The sequence below is a fragment of the Pseudophryne corroboree genome, chromosome 5, assembly GCF_028390025.1.
Source record: "Pseudophryne corroboree isolate aPseCor3 chromosome 5, aPseCor3.hap2, whole genome shotgun sequence".
Taxonomy (NCBI): domain Eukaryota; kingdom Metazoa; phylum Chordata; class Amphibia; order Anura; family Myobatrachidae; genus Pseudophryne; species Pseudophryne corroboree.
The window spans coordinates 519,248,235-519,270,028 of NC_086448.1; the positions used below are offsets into that span (position 1 = coordinate 519,248,235).

The 21,794-nt window shown below is 46.7% G+C and overlaps 1 long non-coding RNA gene across 2 annotated transcripts in view; it reads left to right on the plus strand.

Moving 5' to 3' along the window:
* Positions 1–21,794, plus strand: part of LOC134929177 (uncharacterized) — a 60,720-nt gene that overhangs the window by 26,728 nt on the left and 12,198 nt on the right. The gene's annotated exons all lie outside the window — the stretch shown is intronic.

Genomic DNA, 21,794 nt, shown 5'->3' on the forward strand with positions numbered 1-21,794 from the left:
GTTTTTCCTTCGGATCCGTTAAAGGCGCAAGCTCTACAATTGGTTGTGCATTCCCTCCTGGATACAGGAGTGATAGTGCTGGTACCTCTTTATCCCAGAGAGGCAGAGGATACTACTGGACCCTGTTTCTAGTCCCGAAACCCAATCAGTCTTTCCGGCCTATACTCAACCTGAAATCACTGAACAAGTTTGTGAGAATGTCCAAGTTTCGTATGGAAACACTGCGCTCAATTGTACTGGCCATGGAACCCGGAGACTATATGGTATCCTTGGATATACAAGATGCTTACCTGCACATACCTATTGCCATGTCGCATCAGCAATATGGGATCCAGTCTCGACACTATCTAGGTTGACCACTATTGGTCGACAGTAACTAGGTCGACAGGGTCTCTAGGTCGACATGTTCTAGGTCGACAGGTCAAAAGCTCAACATGAGTTTTTCACAATTTTTCTCCTACGTCCTAGAGGATGCTGGGGACCCCGTAAGGACCATGGGGTATAGAGGGGATCCGCAGGAGACATGGGCACACTATAAGACTTTGAATGGGTGTGAACTGGCTCCTCCCTCTATGCCCCTCCTCCAGACCTCAGTTAGACTCTGTGCCCAGGAGTGACTGGACACACACTAGGGGAGCTCTACAGAGTTTCTCTAAAGACTTTATTGTTAGGTTTTTTATTTTCAGGGAGACCTGCTGGCTACAGGCTCCCTGCATCGAGGGACTGAGGGGAGAGAAGTCAGACCTACTTCTGCTTAGTTAAAGGCTCTGCTTCTTAGGCTACTGGACACCATTAGCTCCAGAGGGTCCGATCACTTGGTTCGCCTAGCTGCTTGTTCCCGGAGCCGCGCCGTCACCCCCTCACAGAAGCCAGAAGAAAGAAGCCAGGTGAGTGTTAGAAGATCAGAAGACTTCAGTAACGGAGGTACAGCACAGCGGTCGCGCTGTGCTCCATGCTCCCACACACCAACGGCACTCACAGGGTGCAGGGCGCTGGGGGGGAGCGCCCTGGGCAGCAAGTTACTGAAGGTCAAAAAGGCTGGCAATTGAGGCATATTCGATGCCCGGGCACTGTGTACGATACCCCCGCCAGTGTAACGCAGCGGTCGCGCTGCGCGGCATTGCTCCCACACACCAACGGCTTTACGAGGGTGCAGGGCGCAGGGGGGGCGCCCTGGGCTGCAATATATAAAAAGAGCATGTATACAGTATATAGATACTATATATGGACCCCCGCCAGCTTAAAGTATATATATTAGTAGCGGGGCTGAAGCGCGCCGGGAAGGGGCGAAGCTTAGTCCTCACACCAGATTCAGCACCATATTTCTCTATGTCCCCGCCAAAGCAGGGCAAAGAGGGGGGGGCACAGTGTTTTAGTGCTATATAGTGAGAAATATAGCACTATTTTTGCTAATTGGAGTATAATCATTATTGTGGTGCATATATATATATCTGTTATTCCTGTCAGATTTACCCACTATAGCTTTTTAGTCAACATATGTCGACGTGAGTGAGTGCTCTGTCAAAAGCAGCTGTGTGGTTCACTGTCGGCATCGCCGACGTCTGTTGGTACTTGATTCAAGAGATGCAGTATCAGCAGATCGTTAGTGATTTCCTTGTCAAAAGTAAACACTGTATGGGAGACACAGTAGTATGTGGGTGACCCTGTCGGCACCAACTGTTATTACTGGGTGTAAATTAACATGCTGTAACTGCCTTATACCTGTATATATATTTATAGGTAGGGTACGGTTCCATGGGATATGTGGGGGAGTGTTATCAAAATTATTTATGTATGCTTCCCTCGGACCCCTCGGGGTTGCAAGAATGTTATTTTGCCTGGTTACTACTCCCTGCTGTTGACGAATACTAGGTTTTCTGTCGGTGTCAAAGTCAGAAAAATATCATGCTACACGTTGCCATATATTCACCTCATGCGCGTGCCTGATGCACGTGCACATTCTCTCCCGTGCGTGCAGATACTCGCAGCTGCGTAATGGAGCTTCTACGGCCGTGCGCATTGGCGCGTGGTATGTGCATTTACGGTAGAGTTTGTGTGCGTCTAGCGGGCGACTCAATCATTAAATAATAAAACCAAATAGTATGTTTTATAGATAATGTTCCCCTTAGTGATAACTGTAAGTTTGTTTAATGTGACTTGTTCATGGACATAGGAATCCCTCTTTTCATGATACAAAGGGTCTGTCTAAGGTTGAACAGTGGTGTCTGGTACCTAACCGAAGAGTATTTTAATAGCAATAATCCGGTGTTGGTTAGGTAAAGATTAATTGCTCCTGCGTGTAGTTATGGCCATTAGTAGTTTCTGGACATTTCATATATTTGCAGTTCATTATCCATGCGGCGGGAATCCGGCGATTCCCTCCCACCTGAGCAGTTTGTAATAGCCACAGCCCACTTGTTCAAATCCACCTATGACCTTTTGTTACAGTGCAGAGAGACATTCCTGTGTCCAATGAACAATAAGATTGTAGGGCCCTTTGTAGTACACTGTATGTTGTGTATATAAGGGTCACTGTCCCCAGACCGGCCAGTACTCTCACTCTTCAACATTTATCTCAGATAATTGGAGGACTGGATTCCGGTTGCACTTGCGAGTGTTTCCCGTATGGTATGTTTCTCTGTGGCCACTTTGTTACCCGTTTAAATGTTAGTCATTCATTCTTATTTGTTGTATTAGTGTTTGCGATCGTTCGCTATTGTGTATATTTCTGTTTAGTTATTCTGTTAGATTTTAATGTTAGCCTGTAGTGTATGAACTGTTCACTGTTTTCTTTTCCCTTTTACTTAGTTAAATATTGTTAGTAAAGGTGTTGGAACCTTAGCACGGTATTGTGTGATCATTACATTGCAGAGGGTAATAGGAGCGTCTCGATCGCTCAAACAGCTTTAGGATTAACAAGGTTAAGCAGCGTTATATCGCTACAGTAATTCAGTATAAGGTTTACAGCATAAGAGTATCCTTTCTGTGTGTTACATTCGAGGTTTACTGATTGTCATCCTGTGAGCGTCTGCGCCGCTCGTGATCTCCTCGTGGTCTCGAGCGTCCGCTACGCTGGTAGCGTAGCATTACGGTAGTCGACCGCCTATAGCGTGCTCGACACCACGCATTAAGCTGTGAGCGAGCGTGTCGCATGTGCGTCTCGATCACGGCCGAGCGTATGCTACGCTAAGTGTGTACCCTTACGGTACCCCATACGCCAATTGCGTACTGAGTCTCTTACCCATATATAGTGAAGGTTATAAGGTAATCAAATCAGCATTATCAATTGAGGGCTCGTCCGTCCTCCACATATCCACACTAACGAAAACAAACGTTATCTGCCAGCAAGGGCGGGAAGGCAGTAGTGCTGGCTAGATAAGCGTCTGTTTCGCTACGTTGTAGGAGTGCTGGTGGAATCCGGAACCGGAGGTAAGAACAATACGCTATTATCTTTTAAAACTGTTTATTTCTGTTTTTGCGTACGCACACACGCACGCACACACCTGCATTGTTGCGGCTCACTCTCTTGTTGCCATTAGAAACGTGCTGAGGAAATCTGGTGCTATTTAGTTGAGATTATAAAGGATAATTTTTTTTAAGGAAATAGTTGTAAAGGACACGCACACAGCATAGCAAATACTGTGTGGTGTACGGTAAGCGTTTACAGTTGAACATCGTTTACATTGATAGAAGCGTGTTGGTTGCGTTGCTGTGGGCATATCTGGACTTTGTGCATACGTGTCTCGGGCATTGTGCGAGATTACGTACGCAACACAAAGGCATACGCACGTGGCGTGTTTACGCAGCGGAGCGTACGGATACGCCCACCGAGACTCAGGTCACACGATAACATTGTTTTAGTGGGGGCGGTATAGTATAGCCAGCTGATAATAGCACAGGTTTGTTCAGTTTTCCAAAAAGCTTAGTTAAAAGAGAACCTTTTTCCATTGCAATACTCAGGGATCGAACTACTACCTGTATGAAAGGAATTTCTGTACAGAAAGATCAGTGTATATGAGTGAGTAGGAGTGAGTGTGGAAATAAAGGTATTATTTTCTGTGAACCCACAAATCGGGATCCCGTCGGAGACCACATCAGGTGAGTGGACACTTGGTGGCGTGGGACTGGCTTGCCCGCGTTAACATTATACAACGTAAAAGGAGCAAGTAGTATCCGCAGACAAAACGACTGCGAAGGTTTAAGCGCAGCCCGGGGGGTTTTGCGTATTACCCATATAGATTGAGCTCCGGCTGAAGGTTTCGCAGCCTAAACAACTGATTCCGTTGGTCGTACAGCGTATAAATATTAAGTTACTTATGCACAGTGCGACTGGACCGCACGTAATTGTGTGCATTAGTTTGTTACCTTGATACCCATTAAAATTTACTGTGGGATCATAAACGCTATTTGTACATTCTAACGTGATTTGTGTAGGTTTTTGTTATTTTAAGGGAGTTTCGCTGTTCACTCAGGAAATCTCCAACAACCAATACTTACTGGGGAGGGTAGCATACTCCCACGCGCCCCAGTAAATAGAGGTTACAAAAGATCCCACGGATTGGATTGGCCAATTGGGGCGCAGAGTGAGTGAAGGCACTAGTGGAACTTTCACCGTCGCCTTACCGCGGGCATCGTGGTTTGTTTTGTAAGAATTTGCTGAGACAGTAATATCTGCAAACAATGGGGGCCAGTTGTTCAAAGAAGGGACGTCCAACAAGGGTTCACGTTGGTAGTTGTTGGCCCAAAGGGTCAGCACGGTATATAATGTGTGAAAAATACGGATCACACACACAGGTATTTTGCAAAGAATGGGAACGAATGACAGAGGATGATGGGGAACAGTTTCCCCGGGTAGGCAGTTTGAACCCTGAGGTATTGCAGAACCTAAGAAAAAGGATAGGTCTAATAAAATCTGCAAAGCAGAGGATTAGACATTATGATTGTTTACAGGTATGGCAACAGGAAAGTGAAATACAACAGGAATTAGCTCAGAAAGCAAATTCAAATCCTGGTAGGAGTCTGATAGCAACGGCACCACCACCATATATAGTAGGGGACAAAGTGGCTACAGAGAATGACATGCGGGTGTACGATAAGGGTGCACTTAACCAATGTAGTAATGATAAGAATAAAATGAAAGTTAATGCAAATGTTGAGACTAACGCTAACCCATGCAAGTTGTATCCCATTTTAAACTTTCCCCAGGAATACGACCAGGAAGATGAGCCCACTACGATTTCAGCTCTCTCTCTAGCGGCCACCATAAACGATACTTCAGTAGGCATCGCCCAACCAGTAAGATTGGTATCAAAGGCACATAGTTCAGGGACAGGTGAGGTTGTATCTAAAGGTAAGTACGGCACTGTACAATATGCTGAAACTGTTGCACCACCCACTGTAGAATCAACCGAGAGTGAAGTAATTAATATTAATCCTGTTAGAGTGATAGCGGTCCCCAATGGGAAGACCGACACAAATGGGGTCACACCCATCAGGAATATTGCAATGCACTGTCCCTGGTCCCGAGCAGAATTAAGAACAATTTTGTCTGAATTTCCTGATCCCAGAAAAGATTTAGCCGCATGTCAGAGGTTCATTAAGGACCTGGGTAACTCCATTGAACCAAATAACAAAGATTGGCGGACACTACTGAGGGCATGCCTGCCCTCTAGTATTGACCCTGTGAAATTTTTAGCTGACTGTAAATTAGACGAAGAAGTACCCCTTACGGATGAGTATAATCAAGATAATGTAACCAGGATCAATCTGCAGCTGGGAGTATACTTCCCAGCTGTGGTAAAATGGAACAAAATTTTCTCCATCAAACAAATGGAAGGAGAAACTGCCGCTGACTATTTCCACCGGGCACTGGAGGAAATGGCTAAATACACTGGGATCGTGGAAATTGAGGCAAATATACACCATAGAGAGGTAGCGGTGTCCGTCTTGATGGACGGTTTAAAGGAGGTATTAAGGAATAGGGTACAAACCACTCAACCTAACTGGAGAGGTATGTCGGTGGCCGCCTTAAGAGAGACTGCTGTTGGGCACGACAGGAACATCACAAGACGCAGGGAGTCACAGAGTGATAAACTGATGGCTATAAGTATCCAAGCCCTTACAACAAGGCCACCTCAGTTTAAATCTCAGACCCCTGGTGGTAAGCCACATACGATAAAATGTTACAATTGTAATAGGGAAGGTCATTTTGCACGTAACTGCACCAGTAATCCACACAATGCATATAAAAACCCTAGACAACGACATGACATAAGAGATTGGGATCAAGGACCGCAGAGACGGAGTTATGAGCCACACGCAGGGGAAACAAGAAGGTATCACCCAAGAAGAGACTGGCAAGTCTCTGATAATTCCCATTTACCTCCTTCACAGGTAATAGCTGCCAGTACGATGCAGGGGGTCACCACGCACCATAGGGGCGGGGCCACACCTGTAGTCTGCAGCCAGTGAAATTAATTGCGAGCCTTGGAAGTGAACCCGATGTCACAATTGATGTAGCTGGTAAATCTCTAAATTTCCTTGTAGATACGGGGGCGGCCAAGTCAGTGATAAATTCGACCGTGGGCATGAGAACCACTGGTAAAACAATTCCAGCCATGGGAGTAACAGGAGTAGTACAGCACTACCCTTTAAGCAAACCTGCAGAGATTACGATAGGGCCTTTGCATACCAAGCATTCTTTTCTGTTGGCTGCATCGGCTCCGACTAATCTCCTAGGGAGAGATTTACTGTGCAAAATGGGATGCGTCATATACTGTACTCCTGAAGGTGTGTTCTTGGACATACCCGAAAACCACGCTCAGGAAGCGCAGGATATGCTAGACTCCCCAACAAGATTAATGTCACACACTGTTGTTGTAAATAGGTGTCCGTCCAAGGTAGAGGAAGTGATTTCCCAGATACCGGAATCACTTTGGACCAAGGATGGACAAGACCCTGGATTGATGGCAAACGTAGCCCCAGTAGTTGTGCAAGTAAAAGATAGTAGGATAGCTCCAAAAATCCCACAATATCCTCTGAAGCCAGAGGTGGAGTTAGGAGTTTTGCCTGTAATAGAGCGCTTGCTACAACAGGGCATTCTGGTAAGAACGTCCAGCACTGCCAATAGTCCCATCTTCCCTGTTAAGAAGAGTGGGGGGAGGGGTTACAGATTAGTGCAGGATCTAAGAGGGATCAACAAAATAGTTGAGAGTCAATTCCCCGTAGTACCAAATCCAGCTGTTATCCTTATGCAAATCCCTCCCACTGCCAAATTTTTCACTGTGATTGACCTCTGCTCCGCTTTCTTCTCGGTACCTCTGCACCCTGACAGTCAATACTTATTCGCATTCACATACAGAGGAGTTCAGTATACATGGACTCGCTTACCACAAGGTTTCATAGACAGTCCAAGTATCTTCTCACAAGCCCTGCATGATTGTTTACAGTCTTTCCAACCAGAGAGTGGATCAGTATTGATCCAGTACGTGGACGATTTACTACTGTGTTCAGATTCACTGGAAGCGTCCCTGAGAGATACGAAACAACTCCTGTTTCATCTTTCAGACACAGGACACAAGGTTTCCAAAGATAAGTTACAATTATGCCAGGCCCGGGTGAAGTATTTGGGACACTGTCTGACACAAGGACTGAGACACCTCACCGCTGATAGAATTCAAGCAATTCGTGACATGACCCTGCCACAAACCCAGCAACAGATTAGAACGTTTTTAGGAATGTGTGGGTATTGCCGTAACTGGATCCCAGGTTTTTCCATACTGGCCCTACCTTTGCAGGAGATGGTCTCATCAAGCAAACCTGATCGGATTTCGCACACAGACGAATCCGAGATGGCCTTTGAGAGACTCAAACAGTGCCTAACGCATGCACCGGCATTAGGTATGCCAGACTATGGGAAACCCTTTGAGCTGTACGGAACAGAGAGTGCTGGGTGCGCAGCAGGTGTCTTAACCCAGAAGCATGGTGATGCCAGCAGGCCGGTAGCCTACTATAGCGCTTAGCTAGATACGGTAGCGCGATCCCTCCCCACATGCTTGCGAAGTGTTGCAGCAATAGCATTGCTAGTTACAAAAAGCGAAGATGTACTGCTAGGACACAACCTCACAATTCATACACCACATGCAGTGTCAGCCTTGCTGAATTCTGCCCACACCAGACACGTCTCATCAGCGCAGTTTACAAGATGGGAATTGGCATTGATGGCCCCCGTAAACATCACCATAAGGAGATGCAGCGCATTAAATCCTGCAACGTATCTCCCAGGTGTGCCTGGACAGGCACAAAGGGTGGAGGATGAGAGTGATGGTGAAGGAGGATTTAATACAGGGGATGACACGCATGATTGTATGGAATATTTGACCCAAAATTTCGCGGCAAGGCCTGACATCAGTGACAACCCACTGGAAGATGTAGATTTTACCTTCTACACTGACGGTAGTTGTCACAGACAGACGGACTCGGGAGACTTGTGTACTGGATACGCGGTCGTAGATGACCAAAATACCATAGAAGCAGAACCGCTAGGCCCACCTCACTCAGCACAAGTTGCTGAACTGGTTGCCCTAACCAGAGCATGTGAATTGGCTAAGGGCAAGTCAGCCAATATTTACACAGATTCTAGGTACGCATTCGGAGTAGTCCATGATTTCGGAGCCCTATGGCGCCTCAGAAATTTCATGACGGCAGCTGGCACACCCGTAGCGCATGCAGCCCACATCAAAAGACTTCTAACAGCGATACAGGAACCCGACAGAGTGGCTGTTATCAAGTGTAAAGCTCACACATATAGCCAAGACCCGGTATCACTTGGTAACAGCCGAGCAGACGAAGCTGCTAAATCAGCAGCCGGTAACCCCATACAAACAGACAGTACACGACTGATGGTATTTAATACTGTAAACACACAAAAATTGTGTGAAATGCAAAATTTGTGTTCCCCACAGGAAAAGGCAGTCTGGAGGTCAAAAGGATATGGCCAGGAGTCCTCAGGACTCTGGACAGATGGACATGGTAAACCAGTGGCACCCAGAGCATACCTTCCAAGTCTAGCGGAAGCAGCACATGGGCTGACTCATCTAGGCAAAGAAGGGATGTGTAAGCTAGTAAGAGCTTATTGGTGCGCCCCAGGATTTTCCTCCCATGTGGGCAAAAGAGCAATGACATGTCTCACCTGCTTGAGGAAGAATATCGGAAAGGCAATACCGACAGAGCCATCCCATATCCCTCCGACAGATGGTCCTTTCCAGGTAATACAGATTGACTTCATACAATTGCCACCTTGTAGAAATTTAAAATATGTATTGGTCTGTATTGATGTGTTCTCAAATTGGGTTGAAGCATTTCCCGCGGCCACAAATACCGCTGTATTTACTGCAAAGAAAATTGTGCAGGAATTTGTGTGTAGGTACGGTATCCCTAGAATAATTGAAAGTGATAGGGGTACCCATTTCACAGGTGAAGTCTTTCAAACAATGTGTAAGTTGATGGGAATTAATAGTAAGCTGCATACTCCGTACCGCCCCCAGGCGAGCGCGAAGGTGGAAAGAGTAAACAGCACTAATAAAAAATAAATTGAGCAAGGTAATGACTGAAACAGGACTGTTATGGCCTGAAGCTTTGCCAATCGTACTATACAGCATCAGAACCACACCCAGGTCCCCTCTAAATCTGTCTCCTTTTGAAATTCTGTTTGGTCGACAACCCCATGTTATGATTAAGCCCCAGGATGATTTGAAATGTAACAATGAAGTAACCGTAAAGTACTTGGTTAAGATGAGTAAGCAATTGAGGAATCAGAATGATAATCTAAAGTTGGTGATTCCTGATCTGCCAGACAGTAATTGTCATGACATTGAACCTGGGGATTATGTAATGATACGGAATTTTCTACGTTCAGGTTGCCTTATTGACAGATGGGAAGGACCATACCAAGTCTTATTGACCAGCACAACAGCATTGAAGGTTGCCGAGAGAGAGACTTGGGTCCATTCGTCTCATTGTAAAAAGGTCACTGACCCAGAGAGGTCCTGTGATAAAGAACAGACGGTAGAGGTTGTATCACTAGAGTGTCTGTTCAGGGAGCATTGAGACAACACCTGAGCGCCGAGAATAATAAGACCGGAAGCTTGTCGAACCAGATTTCTTTTTTTCCCATTTGTTATTTTCTCCAGTTCCCACCTCCCTCCTATTTCCTTTCCCCCTTCTTATTTTTCTCCTTTTACTCCTCTAAGATGGACTTGCCCCAAGAGACTGTGATCCGGATTTTCCTGTTGACCATGATGTTGACCAGAGCAGTCTGTTTCGGTGAGAGTACCATGGAGGTCGAGAAAGGATCTGGAATGGGTTCTGATGACCAGGATGCAGGCGTAGATTTCCAAGAACAACATAATCTCCGAGTAAAGGTACAAAGACATCCGCTTGGAAGAAGAATTTGACAACCTTTTACACAGACCATTGATGGACAATGCCATAGACCCCCATTTTCCCTAGTGACTTTAACTTTTACGATAGCCCAATACTTTAAAGATTGTAAGTCTATGGACATTGAGAAAGCTTTTTGCTCAGCATTTATAGCAAAAGCATCGGGAGACTACAGTCAACATGTACATCGAGACAAGACATCAGACAAGACCTCAATCAGCAAATGTATATTAAACTCACATAGTTTATGACTGCATTTACCATAATTGCTTCTTATCTTCACCACTACAACCTTCAGGTAATGACACACATAGTCGATAGGGAATATAGGCACAGATATTAGCACTCACATATCCCCCCATTCATGTATCATCAACTAAAATGTGCTCCCCCATTTTGTTGCAACCAAAAGCCGAAAAGAGCTCGGTAAAGTTTGACAGCCCATCCACAGACCCGTAATACGGGATAAGAAGGAATTCAAATGTATACTTCGCAATACCTCGAAGCTTGATTTAAAACACGTACGGCACGATGATACATGACCCCTCAAACATGGATTCATACACACATGCTTCTACTATCTCACTAGGTCATACTTTTTTTCCCACCTGATCCTCTTCTCCCTTACCCAACCATAGAAATGTATTTACACATGACATATATTTTTCTTTTTTGAACTGTTTTAGGAAGTGGCAGTTATTGATGACTGCCAAAGGGTGGACTGTCAAAGTCAGAAAAATATCATGCTACACGTTGCCATATATTCACCTCATGCGCGTGCCTGCTGCACGTGCACATTCTCTCCCGTGCGTGCGGATACTCGCAGCTGCGTAATGGAGCTTCTACGGCCGTGCGCATTGGCGCGTGGTATGTGCATTTACGGTAGAGTTTGTGTGCGTCTAGCGGGCAACTCAATCATTAAATAATAAAACCAAATAGTATGTTTTATAGATAATGTTCCCCTTAGTGATAACTGTAAGTTTGTTTAATGTGACTTGTTCATGGACATAGGAATCCCTCTTTTCATGATACAAAGGGTCTGTCTAAGGTTGAACAGTGGTGTCTGGTACCTAACCGAAGAGTATTTTAATAGCAATAATCCGGTGTTGGTTAGGTAAAGATTAATCGCTCCTGCGTGTAGTTATGGCCATTAGTAGTTTCTGGACATTTCATATATTTGCAGTTCATTATCCATGCGGCGGGAATCCGGCGATTCCCTCCCACCTGAGCAGTTTGTAATAGCCACAGCCCACCTGTTCAAATCCACCTATGACCTTTTGTTACAGTGCAGAGAGACATTCCTGTGTCCAATGAACAATAAGATTGTAGGGCCCTTTGTAGTACACTGCATGTTGTGTATATAAGGGTCACTGTCCCCAGACCAGCCAGTACTCTCACTCTTCAACATTTATCTCAGATAATTGGAGGACTGGATTCCGGTTGCGCTTGCGAGTGTTTCCCGTATGGTATGTTTCTCTGTGGCCACTTTGTTACCCGTTTAAATGTTAGTCATTCATTCTTATTTGTTGTATTAGTGTTTGCGATCGTTCGCTATTGTGTATATTTCTGTTTAGTTATTCTGTTAGATTTTAATGTTAGCCTGTAGTGTATGAACTGTTCACTGTTTTCTTTTCCCTTTTACTTAGTTAAATATTGTTAGTAAAGGTGTTGGAACCTTAGCACGGTATCGTGTGATCATTACATTGCAGAGGGTAATAGGAGCGTCTCGATCGCTCAAACAGCTTTAGGATTAACAAGGTTAAGCAGCGTTATATCGCTACAGTAATTCAGTATAAGGTTTACAGCATAAGAGTATCCTTTCTGTGTGTTACATTCGAGGTTTACTGATTGTCATCCTGTGAGCGTCTGCGCCGCTCGTGATCTCCTCGTGGTCTCGAGCGTCCGCTACGCTGGTAGCGTAGCATTACGGTAGTCGACCGCCTATAGCGTGCTCGACACCACGCATTAAGCTGTGAGCGAGCGTGTCGCATGTGCGTCTCGATCACGGCCGAGCGTATGCTACGCTAAGTGTGTACCCTTACGGTACCCCATACGCCAATTGCGTACTGAGTCTCTTACCCATATATAGTGAAGGTTATAAGGTAATCAAATCAGCATTATCAATGGCCATAACGTTCCTGGTAGATCCACAACTGGGGCATGTCAGTACATGGTCATACACATTCAGAACACATTAATGTCACTAAGGACCCGACGGTTCAGGACAATCCGCTTATATGTATGGTATATATATATATATATATATATATATATATATAGGATATGTGTGTATTTGTGTATTACATTATGTATATTAATATTATGATTTACACTGAATGCTGAAGTAATAGTATTCCTTCTCATGTGCTGGTCGCTCTGTTGATAAAGCTCTAGGTCGGCCATGACGAGTTGGTCTCAGATCCTCTCAAGGAGTCTGAATGTTGTTCGTTTCCTGCCGCGGATAGAATACTGTGAAAGTCAACTCCGGGTCGACACGGGGCCTTGTCACAAAGGATCGTATACAGGAAGCTAAGTGATATTTTATTTCTATACTTTGGACTTATCTGCATTACATGCACATGGGGGAGTGGTTATATTCGGAAAGGCATCCGATATCATTACCCTAAAGAGAGAGGGGATGTTCCTTAGGTTGGTTCTTCTCTATAAATCTCGGCAGGCTGCCGTGCGTATATAGGAGGTGTGGCCGGGGGAATGCTGAGGCTGACTCCGAGAGATACTAGAGTTTCTTCCTGGGACGGTGTACCACTGTTTGAGGATGCCTCAGTTCAGTCAATCTCGGCGGATACTCCTGGAAAATCTAACTTCATGAGTTAGTCTCCTTCACAACGGTTGGTGACGCATTCTTTTGTGGGATGCAGTCGTTTTAACCGGTTCGATACCGTTCTTCTTTTTTCCTTTTCTGTGCAGACAGTGGAAGGTGAAAAGGTAAGTGTTCTGCAGCCTTGTTAGGTTCGCAGAAGCGGATGTCGGTTTCTGTTTCTACTACATCCATCACATGTCGCTGAGTCTATCTGGCTGGAGCCCACTCCGGTGGGAGCTCGTCTGCTACTTTTCAGTCAGTCCGGAAATAGACTAGAACCGGTGAGTTAATAATAGAGGACATGCTGGAGTTTACAGATAATTCCCCTCACTGATTTTTCGAATAGATCTTAGCGGTTCTCCTCTGGAAGGTGAGGTAGTACGCGACGCCATACTAGAGTTGCGTCAGGTTCAGGACATTGTCCTGCTGTCCCTAAAAAAAAAAAAAAAAAGAATCAAAGATTTCTACTTACGAAGGGAGCTCCAGCACGTAAAGGTAGAAAAAGGGTTAAATGTGTTTTTCTCCACATTCGGCTTACCTGGGGTGATATCCAGGATTGTCTTTGCCATTTCACCGGAGTGATGGCAGTATGATGGGTTTCTTTCAATAGTAAGAGCCATTGTTATTCTGCACTGAGACGCTCTCCTGATTAAGGCGAGGTCAAGAAACAAGTGGTGCAAATCGTTGTTTCTCTCTGACTGTTCTTCAACACAGGGAATGGCTGTTGTTCCCAATGACGCAGATGTCGAAGGTGGGTATCAGAGTAGATACTGAACGGTTGAGCTTCTGTGTTTTCCTGTGGAAAGAGGTCTGAGGATCCAGAGTCGGATCAGATTTGCAGGGACAATCCATCAATATGTTCCGTTGATGAAGAAGATGGTGCGGCCTAAGAGGCTTTTCAGTGAGCAGGTCAAATGCCAAAGTGGTTTTCACAGGGCCAGTTGGAAATGTGGTCCGGGTCTCACCTGCACATGCGCCAGAATTTAATCCTAATGGCCAGGTTATCGCTCCTGTGGTGTCTGCTCAGTTCTCGCCTCCTAGAGGGACGAAGGTTCGGAATCCAGGTGGAGTTCCTGGTGTCCATGCATGCAGATCTCCGAGACTGGGGAGCAGTCCTTGCAAGGGAAGTATTTCCAGATGAAAAGGTCAAGCTGGGAAGCTTGTCTGAAATAAGCTTTCTTGGATTAAGAGCTATTTTCAGTGAACATATGCTTAGTGATCTGCCCGTGTTAATTCTGTCGGACGACTTGACAGCAGTGGTGTAAGTAAGCCGCTAGGGCGGAACAAGGAGCAAAGCGGCAATGGCAGATGCCGTAAAAGTTTTCCGCTGGGTGAAAGGACTGGTAAACGCTGTATTAGCAGTCTTCGTTCCGGATGTGAACGACGGAGAAATAGATTCCTCTGCAGATGCGATCTCCATCCGGGAGAAATACAGTTGTCATCGAGAAGTTTCACTGAAGCGACAAGTCTTTGACGAGTGCCTCAATTGGACATGTTGGCGTCTCGCCTCAACGAGAGATCTCAGGGATATTGTTCCAGGTCAGGGGACACTCAAGCTATAGCAGTGGACGTCCTCGGGACACCTTGGGTGTTTTCATTCGGTCTATGTGTCCCCTCCGTTTTCACTCTTCTGAAGGGGATAAACGTAAGACGAACAAAGGTTCAGGCGATCCTCATTGTTCCGGTCTGAACATGGAGGGCTTGGTATCCAGTTCTTCAAGATTTACTCATAGCAGATCCCTGGCCTCTTCCTCTACGTGAGGAACTGTTACAGCAAGATCCGGGCGTGTATCGAGACTTACCGCGGCTGCGTTTGGCGGCATGGCGGTTGAACGCCATATCCTAGCCAGAAGGGGTATTCCCAGTAAAGTCATTTCCACTTTTCTTCAGGCTAGAACAGAAGTAACGGCAAAGCCTTACCACCGTCTTTAGAGAAAATATGTGTCTTGGTGTGAATCCAAGAAGGCTACTACGGAAGCTTCAGCTGGTTCGTTCTTCTCCATTCTTTGCAAGCAGGTGTGGGTGCAGGCCTAAAGTTAGGCTCCATTCAGGTGCGGTTTTGGCCTTATAAATTTTCTTTCAAGAAAGAATTCACGACCTTTCCGGAAGTTCGGACCTTCGTGGAAGGAGTACTACACATCCAACCTCCATTTGTGCCCCCATTGGCACCGTGGGACCTTGACGTGGTGTTGAGTTTTCTTGTGTCACAATGATTGGAACCTTTCTGAAATGTTGTGTTAAAATTTCTCTCTTGGAGAGTGGTCATGCTTTTGGCTTTGGTGTCCGCACGGCGGGTGTCGGAAGTAGCGGCTGGGTCTCTCAAATAGCCCCTGTTTGATCTTCCAGGAGGATAGAGCGAAATTGAGAACTCGGATAATAGTTCTGCTAACAGTTATTTAGGTGTTTCGCAGAAACCAGCCTATTTGATGCCTGTGGTTACTTAAGCTGATTCAAGGTCTCTCTCGCTGTAGTCAGATCTTTGAATATTTACCGTATTTGCCGGCGTATAAGACGACTAGGCGTATAAGACGACCCCCAACATTTCCACTCAAAATATAGAGTTTGTTATATACTCGCCGTATAAGACTACCCCCTTCCACACACCAAATAAAACGTAAAAGAACATCAGATTTGTGACATACTGTATATTATGACCTGATAAGAGATTTGGATAGGGAGTATTTATCAAGGTATGCATAAGAAGGGGGGAGGGGGCGAGGAGAAAGTTGTAAAATGTATAAAAGTATACCCCTGTGTGCATTTAGTGTTACCGGTTTCACATGAGTGCCACTAGTATTAGTATTAGTGCCATTACAGTACCTGTCATTGTCACCATTGTACGGCCACAACGCGACTGCAGCGCCTCCGGCCAGTCCCTGCATCTCCCTGTAATTGGCACTAGTGACCCGCCGCGGCCGAACTGGATATCGCGCGATACTGGATGGTGAGTAGAATGAGGTGGGCGGGCATCGGGAGGCCACTATGGGCACCGGGCGAGTATCGGAAGGCCACTATGGCAGCTATGTCTATCCCAACTGAAGTGCACCCGGCGTATAAGACGACCCCCCCACTTGGAGGCATGTTTTTCAGGGCAAAAAAGTAGTCTTATACGCCAGCAAATACTGTATGTTTCCAATTTGGCTCAGATTGCGGAAACAGAGGCTCTGTTTGTCCGGTATGCTCCCAGCGTGACTGGGGCGCCTGCGTCTCTGCAGTAGGTTACACGCTAGATCTGTGATCCGATTCGGCGTGCTCGTTCTACGGCTGGATTGCCGTTACCGAATTCGGTAGTGACCCATTCTACTAGGAAGGTGGGTTTTTCTTGGGCGGATGCCCGAGGAGTCTCGACAATTCAACTTTGCCGAGCGGATAATTGGTCGGGTTCAAACACTTTTGCTAAGCTCTACAAGTTTGATACCCTGGCTGATGGGGACCTCATGTTGCTCAGTCGGTGCTGCAGAGTCGTCCGCACTCTCCCGCCCGGTCTGGAGATTTGGTATAAACCCCATGGTCCTTACGGAGTCTCCAGCATCCTCTAGGACGTAGGAGAAAATAGGATTTTAATACCTACCGGTAAATCCTTTTCTCTTAGTCCGTAGAGGATGCTGGGCGCCCGTCCCAGTGCGTACTGTGGCCCTCATTCCGAGTTGTTCGCTCGCAAGGCGAATGTAGCAGAGTTACACACGCTAAGCCGCCGCCTACTGGGAGTGAATCTTAGCTTCTTAAAATTGCGACCGACGTACGCGCAATATTGCGATTACAAACGAGTTAGCAGTTTCAGAGTAGCTCCAGACTTACTCTGCCTGTGCGATCATTTCAGTGCTTGTCGTTCCTGGTTGACGTCACAAACACACCCAGCGTTCGCCCAGGCACTCCCACCGTTTCCCCGGCCACTCCTGCGTTTTTTCCGGAAACGGTAGCGTTTTCAGCCACACGCCCCTGAAACGCCGTGTATCCGCCCAGTAACACCCATTTCCTGTCAATCACATTACGATCGCCGGAGCGAAGAAAAAGCCGTGAGTAAAAATACTTTCTTCATAGTAAAGTTACTTGGCGCAGTCGCAGTGCGAACATTGCGCATGCGTACTAAGCGGATTTTCACTGCGATGCGATGAAAAATACCGAGCGAACAACTCGGAATGAGGGCCAGTGTCTGCAGTTATTGGTTATGGTTACACTCTGGTGGTGTTTCTTTTCTGTCAGGCTGTTGCTGACGTTGTGCATGCCTTGGCAGGCAGTGTCTTATTATTGGTTGTGTTGACACACTGGTTGTGTTACATATTCTCTCACCATGTGGCTGTGTATTTTTCATGCCGTTGGCGGGTGTTCTTTTGAATGCCACATTCTGCGGTATGTTCGTGGTGTTAGCTGGTATGACACTCACCGTGTTTAAACAATAAATTCTTTCCTCGAAATGTCCATCTCCCTGGGCACAGTTTTCTAACTGAGGTCTGGAGGAGGGGCATAGAGGGGGGAGCCAGTTCACACCCATTCAAAGTCTTATAGTGTGCCCATGTCTCCTGCGGATCCCGTCTATACCCCATGGTCCTTACGGAGTCCCCAGCATCCTCTACGGACTAAGAGAAAAGGATTTACCGGTAGGTATTAAAATCCAATTTTTTCTTTTTTTGAACCTTTTCATACTTAACGATCCACGTGGACTACGATTGGAATGGTAATCTGTGCCGAGTGAAGCGGTAGCGGAGTGAGGCACCTTGCCCGAAGCATGGCGAGCCATGCGAGGGGACACGGTGCACTAATTGGGGTTCCCGGTCACTCTACGAAGAAGACGACACCAAAAAAAACAAAAAACTCATGTCGACCTTTTGACCTGTCGACCTAGACCCTGTCGACCTAAAGACCCTGTCAACCTAGAGACCCTGTCGACCTAGTTACTGTCGACCAATAGTGGTCGACCTAGACACTGTCGACCTAGTTACTATCTACCTTCCATACCACACCCCAGCAATATCTGTGGTTTGCTATTGGCAACCTTCACTATCAATTTCAGGCTCTGCCGTTTGGACTGGCAACAGCCCCTCAGATCTTCACCAAGGTTATGGCCGTGATGACGGCTCATCTCCGTCGCCAGGGAGTCAGGATCCTGCCGTATCTGGACGACTTGCTGATTCTGGCAAACTCCCACGATGTCCTCCTCAGTCATCTACAACTGACGGTAAACTTCCTACAAGTCCACGGGTTGCTAATCAACTGGAAGAAGTCCTTGGTGGTCCCTGCTCGGAGCACCTGGGAACACTGCTGGACACACACAGTCAACGGCTGTTTCTGTCTCCAGAGAAGGTCCTGAAACAGGATCAGATACTTCCTCTCTCGCCCAAGAGTGTCGATACACTCGGCGATGCAAGTACTAGGCCTCATGGTGTCGGCTTTCAACATGGTAGAGTACGCTAATTTCACTCCCGCCCTCTGCAGAGGTTAATCCTTTCCAAGTTGGATGGCCTGCCTCACGGATCAGGTCTCACATGATCTCCTTGACCCCGGAGGTTCGTCTATCGCTGACCTGGTGGCTACAGGAACAGTAGTTGAGCAGGGGCCGTCCCTTCTGGATACCCAACTGGGTCCTACTGACTACGGACCCAGTTCGAGGGGTTGGGGCGCGGTGTTGGAGCAGCACTCTTTCCAGGGTCGGTGGACCAAGGAGGAATCACTCCTCCCAATAAACATTCTGGAATTGCGGGCAGTTTTTAATGCTTTGTCTCTCGCCGTGTCTCTGATACGGAACAGTCCTGTTCAAGTACGGTCAGACAACGCCACCATAGTGGCGTACATAAACCATCAAGGCGGCACTCCAGCCGCATGGCAATGATGGAAATGTCAAAAATCCTTCGTTGGGCGGAACTCCATCTGCCAGCAATATCGCCATCTGCCAGTGTTCATTCCTGGAGTCCTCAACTGGGAAGCGGATTTCCTCAGTCGTCAGGACGTGCACGCCGGAGAGTGGAGTCTTCATCAAGAAGTCTTTCAACTCCTAGTGGACAAGTGGGGTCTACCAGATGTAGACCTGATGGCGTCTCGACACAATCACAAAGTTCCGGTCTTCGGATCAAGAACGAGGGATCCTCAAGCAGCGTTCGTGGACCCAATTCCATGGAACTTTCGGCTGCAATATGTGTTCCCTCCAGTGTCACTCCTGCCCAGGGTACTGCGGAAGTTCAAACAAGAAGGAGGAAAACTACTTCTAGTCGCTCCAGCGTGGCCCAGACAGCATTGGTTCTCAGACCTACAGGGTCTATCGATAGAGCGTCCTCTTCTACTTCCTCAGTGCCCAGACCTCCTCGTTCAGGGCCCTTGTGTCTACCCGGACCTGGCCAGACTGGTTTTGATGGCGTGGCTCTTGAAGTTTCACTCCTAAAGGCCAAAAGAATTCTCTGAGGTGGTTATCCAAACTATGCTGAAGGCCCACAAACCGGCTTCTGCGCAGATTTATTATAGGGTCTGTAATTCTTACTTCACCTGGTGTGCTGCTAAGAATTACGATGCTTAAAAATTCAGTACTTCCAGACTTCTGGCTTTTTTGCAACAAGGCCTCGACTTAGGCCTTCGTCTGGTCTCCCTCAAGGTTCATATCTCTGCCTTGTCAGTTTGGTTTCAGAGAAAAATTGTGTCTATTCCTGACGTTCATACTTTCACTCAGGGTGTTTTACGGATTCAGTCTCCCTATGTTCCTCCTGTGGCTCCATGGGATCAGTCTGTTGTTCTGAATGCCCTGCAAGAGTCTCCATTTGAACCTCTTGAGTCAGTGGACCTTAAATGGCTCACGGTCAAGGTCCTGTTCCTACTGGCTATTGCCTCTGCTAGAAGGGTATCGGACCTAGGCAATCTGTCCTGTCGTCGTCCACCCTTTCTGATATTTCACCGGGACCGGGCAGTTCTTAGAACTTGCCCTGGTTATTTGCCCAAGGTGATGTCATCTTTTCGCCTTAACCACGAGATTGTGGTTCCGGCTTTCATCTCTTCTGGTTTGTCATCTAAAGAGCGGTCTTTGGATGTGGTACGGGCTCTCCGTGTTTACGTAGAGAGGACTGCCTCTATTAGGAGGTCAGATACCCTTTTTGTACTTTTTCGTTTTCACAAACGTGGCTGGCCTGCGAACAAGCAACCATTGCCAGATGGATTAGACTAGTGATTGCACAAGCATATGCACAGGCTGGTCTTCCAGCTCCTGCTGCTATTAAAGCCCATTCTACTCGGTCTGTTGGACCTTCTTTGGCGACCCGCCTAGACGCGTCCGCTGAACAGTTGTGCAAGGTGGCTACGTGGTCTTCAGGGAACACGTTTATTAGGTTCTATGCCTTTGATACTTCCGCCTCCCAGGATGCTTCCTCTGGACGTCGGGTTCTCATACCCACTACGGCACGTCCCCTCCCATGAGGAACTGCTTTAGGACATCCCCGATGTTATTCCCTGTGGAAACCAATGTACCCCGCGGCAGAAAAGGAGATTTATGGTAGACTTACCATTGTTAAATCTCTTTCTGCAAGGTACATTGGTTCCACAGGGCGCCCGCCCTGACGCACCTAGCTTCTATGGGTTTGTATGGCATTAGCCACTAGTCCCTTCTCCTGTCGCGAGAACGTGGTTCTATGTGACTAACATCTACCTTCTCTTTTACCTGCTCCTGCATTGGACTGGTTAATGAAACTGAGCTCACAGTGCCTGGAGGCGGAGTTATAGAGGAGGCCACACAATGCATCCTTGGACAGTCTAAAGCTTTAGCCTGTTGGTGCCTGGATCAAGATCCATCTCTACACCCCAATGTTTCCCTGTGGAACCAATGTACCTCGCAGAAAGAGATTTAACAATGGTAAGTCTACCATAAATGTCCTTTTTAATTCACTTCCTAGTTGTGCAGACTGTGCAATGGTGGATGCCTTCCCTCAGAAGTGTTTGAACTCTAAACTCACTTCACATTGAGGGGGATATGTAATGAGCCTTGGAGAGAGATAAAGTTCCAGCCAAGCAGCTCCTAATTGCCAAGTTACAGGCTGTGTTTGAAAAAATGTCAGTTATGAGCTGATTGGTTAGTACTTTAGCTCTCTCCAAGGCTTAATACATCTGCACGTGAGTGTGTGGTTGTACAATGCAGGTTTGCATGGCGCTTCACAATAGCCACCCAGTTCACCTTCCTTGAAGTCATCCTTCAATTGCAATGGTTAGTGGAACCATACCCAATTTTCAGGGTGATTTAATTATTCTAAAATTAAAAACTGTGTAACATTCATGTAACCGGAAGCCAAAGGAGCCAATTCTATGTTCCATCCACTCTGTACTGCCACTGGGGTTCCACATAAAGAAAATATGAACAATTAATCCTGGTAGTATGGCAGCAGTGAGTTTAGTTTGTCTGAAAACAAGCACTGCAATGAATGAACTTCTATGGGGGGGGGGGGGGGGGGGGGAGAGAGAGGACTGTCCTGGGAAAAGATGGACTCAGTAGTAGATCTACATCCTGCTGTACTGGGCCTTTCAGCAACAGGGCGAACTGTACATCTCCGCCCCAAATGATCAGATG